Source organism: Cariama cristata, unplaced genomic scaffold (genome assembly GCF_000690535.1).
Source record: "Cariama cristata isolate BGI_N322 unplaced genomic scaffold, ASM69053v1 scaffold13368, whole genome shotgun sequence".
In the NCBI taxonomy this organism is placed as follows: Eukaryota; Metazoa; Chordata; class Aves; order Cariamiformes; family Cariamidae; genus Cariama; species Cariama cristata.
Genome location: NW_009630737.1, coordinates 14353 through 20094, shown reverse-complemented (window position 1 = coordinate 20094; position 5742 = coordinate 14353).

The following is a 5742-nucleotide window of genomic DNA, read 5'->3' as shown; positions in this document are numbered from 1 at the left end:
ATAAATATAAATATAAATATAAATATAAACCCAAGCCCTTTCTTTAAGCACCCTTCTCTGTTTGTTTCACAGACTCAGATTTCAATCTTTTCCTTTGAAAATGGGCATGTTCATGAGACAGTACAATCTCAACACAATTTCCTGGGCTGGGTAGACACATTATACAAGACATGTTCACTGAGAGTCACAGAAACTGTCAGGTCTCTGAGTCCCTACAGAACAAGTCCTCAAGGTGAGAGACAAGGCACACCTGGCTGGATAGGTATGTGCAGAAGCCTATAGTGCAGTGTCTTGTACATACCTGTAATAAAAGAGATGTTGTGGTTTCCATGGCTACTAAAGCAGCGGCTTCCCCTTAACATATACAGATAAGTTGATGCAAAAAGAAGGAAGGAAGGGAAAGAAAAGGAAAAGGTGTGCACTGATTACTTTGCCCTTTGAGACCATGCAAGTAGGTCTCAATTCGTCAACAGCCAGCAGAGCACTGATTTTTTAGCAGTAGCACCTAGGAGGATTTCACTTACTGACATGCCTGTCGAAAAAGTTAGAGAGCTCCCTGTTTTGGAGATGGGCACATTAACATCCAGGGACAAGTATGTGATTTGATCTTTCTTATAAAAGTGGTAGAAACAATTTCCAAGGCTGCTTTATCTGTTATTGCCCAGTTTCTTTGAAGTCTCTCCATCAGTTCCCAGCAGTGAGCTTGGACTGGCTGCATGAGCAGCATCTAGCATAAGACCCCGCTTTCCATGCCATACCACTCTTTGAAAGGCAACTTTCTCAGCTGCTAAAGTATGATCGGAGAGAGGTGTACTGACAGCAGTCCTCAGAGCAGAGACCAGCTGTAATCCCAGGATGTAAAGAACATCAAGCTGGTTTCATCCGGAGACCCAACTTTTATGCAAATGTCACTTGGAGACATGGCAGATCCCTGTGAGCTTGGGTTCACTTGCTGACACAGTACAAGGCCAAGTCTGCTTAGGCTTTGCAGGCTCTCTTGGCGAGGAGCTCTTCTCACTGTGCAGCTGTTGCAGACAACCTCTGTAGCTCCCATGCAAGACCTTAAGCCGCACGGTGACTCCTTCTGCGTCACTTCTCCCTTCAGAAATGCGATTGAGGAAAAATGTTGAAAACCCCATCCTCTTAGGTCTCAGCCATCCCGCCACACTGGTCAGCTTCCCAAAAAAGTGCCAGTGGGGGTTCCCAAGTGCCCTCCTGCGGGGCTGGTTCCCGGGAGGCAGGGTGTTTCTCTTGTATAATGAGGTGCCTTTGCCCCGTCCTGACTGGGGGACCTCGAAAGGACTAGCTTGAGCTCATATTTACCCACTCAGTGGACATGTGTGGTCTTTATAGTTATCATTTCATGTTCTCTGCCTCGGACCTTGACATTTCTCAGGAGCCTGCCCGTGAGCTGGGGCAGCTGTTGCTCTGCGAGGCAGAGTGGGTACGGTGGGACGGGACATGCTCGCCCACCGTGACCTTACTCCAGAGCTTGGTCTGCCAGTGCCCTTCATCTAAAACCAAAGCCTGTGACTGCCCTTCTTTCATGCCTGAGCTTCATTTGTGGGGAGAATGGAAAGGGGATACGATAATTCTTTTAAACACCCAAGAGGGAAAAGAGCTATTTAAGCGCAAAGCCTAAGGACAAATGGGCTATGAATAAAACAAGTCTGGAAACTAGGAAGTCCCTAATCACCAGAGAAAGAAGACGTCAAGGGGAGAACAGTCTAACGAGTTTTAAATGGACATTGACCACTTTGTGACAGAGATTGAATGACACGGTCCTGGGTTTGATGACCAAAGATGTCCTTTTGCAGCCTCTGTCCCTAAATAACAGGCACCCAGGCAAGGAATCCATGGCCTGGGAAAGAAGTGACTTAGCAAGGTCCAAGTTCTCCTTTTTTTTTTCTCTCCTTTGCACATTGGGATTTACCTACATATATGAGACAAAAACCTTGCCTGAGGAAATAGAGCGAGCAGCAACAGCGCAGAACTCAATTCCCGGGGGTGGCCGCGGAGCAGGCAGTCCCTCCTCCCCTCCCCGTGCCCCGGGACGACCAGCGCTCCCTCCTAAGCAGTGCTGATGGTGCTCATTCCTGAGCACTCTCTGGCACAGCTTTGGTGAAGGCCAGCTGCCGTACATGATACCTCCTTTTTCTGGGAACCCGTCCGGTCCTGGCAGGAGACGGACCGCCATCAGCTAGCAGACCTCTGACCCCTCGAACCCTGCGCAAAGAGGGCTGTGTATTTTTAAAGCTTTCCTCAGTTCTTATTTCTCTCTGCTCACTCCTCGGGTAAAAGGCCTTTCTTGTCTAAGGGACCCCTCCATTCCCCCAGGGCCCCCCCCCTGCTGATCCTTCCCACGGATGCTCTCGCCTGCAGCACTCTGGACTCTGTGGGGTTTCACAGGCACTGGCTCACACCCACTCGGTCAGAAACTCAAGAAATCTGGCTTGTTCCTGGGAGCTGGAGGCGTAGGAATGACATAGGCAATGGTTTGTGGAGGTGAATAGGCTGAATATCAAGCATGCTTTCCTCCTCCAGCATCTACTGAAAGGAGACAGCTTGTGCCCTGCATGGGCTTCACAGCAGCATCCAGCCTTCAGTTTCAAAGCAGCTTCTCTGAGGTCAGAAAGACAACAAGACAGCGATAGCCTCAGTTCTGTCGAGGACAGCCCCCAGATTGTACCTCTGGTCTCCGTTTTGTTGAAGAGGAGCTTAGCAGGGTGGCCCCTGGGCACCGTCCCAGACCCCACAACCTGGGTCAGCACATGCACGCCCGCACACACGCGTGCACGCACGCCCCGGGCTGTCCTGGGCGTGCAAGCTGCCCAGCTGAATCGGCAAAACATCTGTGATGCAGTGCCAGAGAGGACTGGCCAGGAGCAGTGGCAGGTGGCCCCTGCACCCATGGGTGCTCGGTGGCACGGGCATTGGCCCCTGGCTGGGGAGGCTGTGCTTTGGCTTACAGCTCGCTAAAATTAGGGATGCCCAGTGCAGATAAAAATACAGCCCTAACTATGTGAAACCTTTAGGGAGGCAGCCAAAGAGCACATCGTATGTCTGACCGGGCTGAGCGGCTGCGCTGCAATTAAAGCCCCGGGGCGGCGTTCTTGGAGCATTACCTGTGAAAGCCACCTCCGCAGGAGTGACCTTTGGGTATTCCATATTTGGGGACTTGCCTTTTAGTCTGAGGAGTAGCAACCCCCTGGGAGGGCAGGTTCAGCAATAAACAGCCTCTCCAGGCAGCTCAGGTGGTGGAAAAGGGCAGGAAAGTGGGACCAATGTGCTCTCCCTCAGTTCCCCCTTGCCAGCAGGGTGGCTTCTCTAGTGGCAGCTGCTCAGCAGGCTTTTGCTCCTTCTCTTTGATCACCACGACTCTTCAGCACCCCTAATTCACCAGCCTGAATTATGCAAGAACCCAAAATGTTACTAGTGGGGTATGCAAGGGGATGCTAGAGGAGACAGCACAGCATTAGGAAGGAGAGATAACCCTCTCTGCTCTCCAACAAAGTGCCTATCAGCTCAAACAACAAAGAAGGCGACTGTAGCATGAAGGCATGAGTCCTGCATAAGGATTCAAAGCTTTAGGAGAAATAGCCTAGACTTTTTGCCATCTCCTCCTGCTGTTTCTGAAAATGAAAACTTAACATTTTGGGATACAAATCCCTCATCATTACATCAAGCTGGTTCTGACTATCAACATAAACTGCAGCTCTAAAGAGAGTAGCAGAGAAACAGCAGAAATTGCTTGAGGGACGTTCCCTCATCATCTCCTGTTGCTCTCCTCCTTGGACTGCTTGAGTTTTGTTCTTCCACTGCTGCCAGCTAGGGAAACAGAAAGCTCCCCAAGCTTAAGAGAAGTTTACTCACGGTGGCTATCACAGAGACCCAAATGTCCCCAGTGCCCTGCCTCCCAGCCTGAGCGGCTGGGGAAGATGAGCTCTACTGTCTGTGGGAGCTCCAGGCAGGTGCTAGAGAAGTGGGAAGAAAATCCAGGCCAGAAAGCCATAATGTCACTCCACAATGAAAACTGACCATGCTGCGACATCCACCCCTCCCACCCCCATTTGTAATCCTCTCTGCAGGATTTTGTCTGCCATTTAGCAGCAAAACTGACACCAAATGCAGGGTTTGGCACCATCAGTGTTATCTGCAGCTGGAATAGGAGCATGGTCAGGCAGCTGGTGACACTTCTGCTGCTCTGTACCTTAGGACTTCAGAATGACCCAGTGGGACTTCTTAAATCTCCTAAAAGCTTCCTAGCATCACACCTAGGGGCAGACAGGTAGCGAAGCTGAGGTGTTCTGGCAGGGTGTTGTTTCTTTCCATCCCCATTATTCAGATTGCCTGTAACTGTTGACACCATCCAAGATGAGGTGGTGCTTGCTTACTTGGTGGTACTCAAGCTTCACTTTGGGCTGGCACCTCTCACACATCCCAGAGAGTCATGCACTCCCTCAGGCTTACCCAAATTCAAGTATGGCTATTACCTGAGGGAAGTGGGAGAAAGGAGGGGTGATCCCAAACTCATACCTCCTTTTCCCAAGGCTGCACAGGACACAGCCTGTGATCCTGAGGCTAGAAAGTGTGCATTGCAAAAGCTTCATGCCCATGAGAGGAAGTATGCAAAATGTGCGTGGGATACGAGCTTACAAGCTACTGGGACCTTTGCTTATGCTCTCAGCCAGCTCTGCCTGCCCAAAGCTCCTGTTATACTTTCGGGACTACATGACCAGTAAGGTCCAGTTCTTCCAGTGCAGCTTCTCCCCTCCATCTCCCCACGCAGTTGTTGAAGCTAAATTACTAGCTATAGAGGCTGACACAAAGGCAAGGGCTCTGGCTGGGTAAGACTTCAAGGGATATGAATTTAAAGGGAGCAGGAGGAGGAGGAGGAGGAGGGGCTGTATTCTTACATTACAGCTGCCTCTGTCCCAAGGTCCTGAGCCAAGAGGATTGTCAAGATTAGAAACATTATCTACATTCAAATCCCACTAGCATTATGGAATCAGAAAATACTGTAAGGGGATATATAAATGCTTGATACTGTAATGAGCAGGGGGCAACTAGCCAAGCTCCTCTGCCTCTGGCATACTCTATATTTTGCTGCCTTATGGGGTTCAAATATAGGTGTGGGAACACGTCCTCACCTAAGCACTGGTCAGACTTACCTGCTGCAGTGGAAAGCAGGGAAAGCAAGGGCAGGAGCAGTGTTCAGCCCCTGCATAACTAGCACTTGAAAAAGCCACCATAAGTACTGATGCCCTGCAAAGGTCTCCTGCCTCCAGGCTTTAGAGTGCCCAAGAATCTCACGTTGCATAAAGATTTCCAGGGTGCAAGACCCCAGTGCCCTGCGGATGGGCACAGGCTGTACCGCTCACCTCATTATCTCATTCGCATGAAAGTCCCAGTGAAGCAGGCAGCCTGCCCGCCTAGCTCTCAGCTCCGTCCTCATGGGCACACGCTCACGCTGTACACACACGCTTTCCTACATACGTAGACTGTTGCACATCTCTCGGGATGAGCGTCTTCAGAGAAAGATCTCCAAACACTTGTACCCACAGTACATACACCTCCTAGAGACAGTCTCCCTAGACACCGTCACACAAGCCCTGTCACACCAACAGGCACACCTCCAGCTTTACTGTGACCACTTTTACCTCCTGAGCCCTAGTGAAGTGCACACTCCCACAGTCTCACACAAACAGGCTTTCATCCCATTACTTTTGTTTTCTTGACATG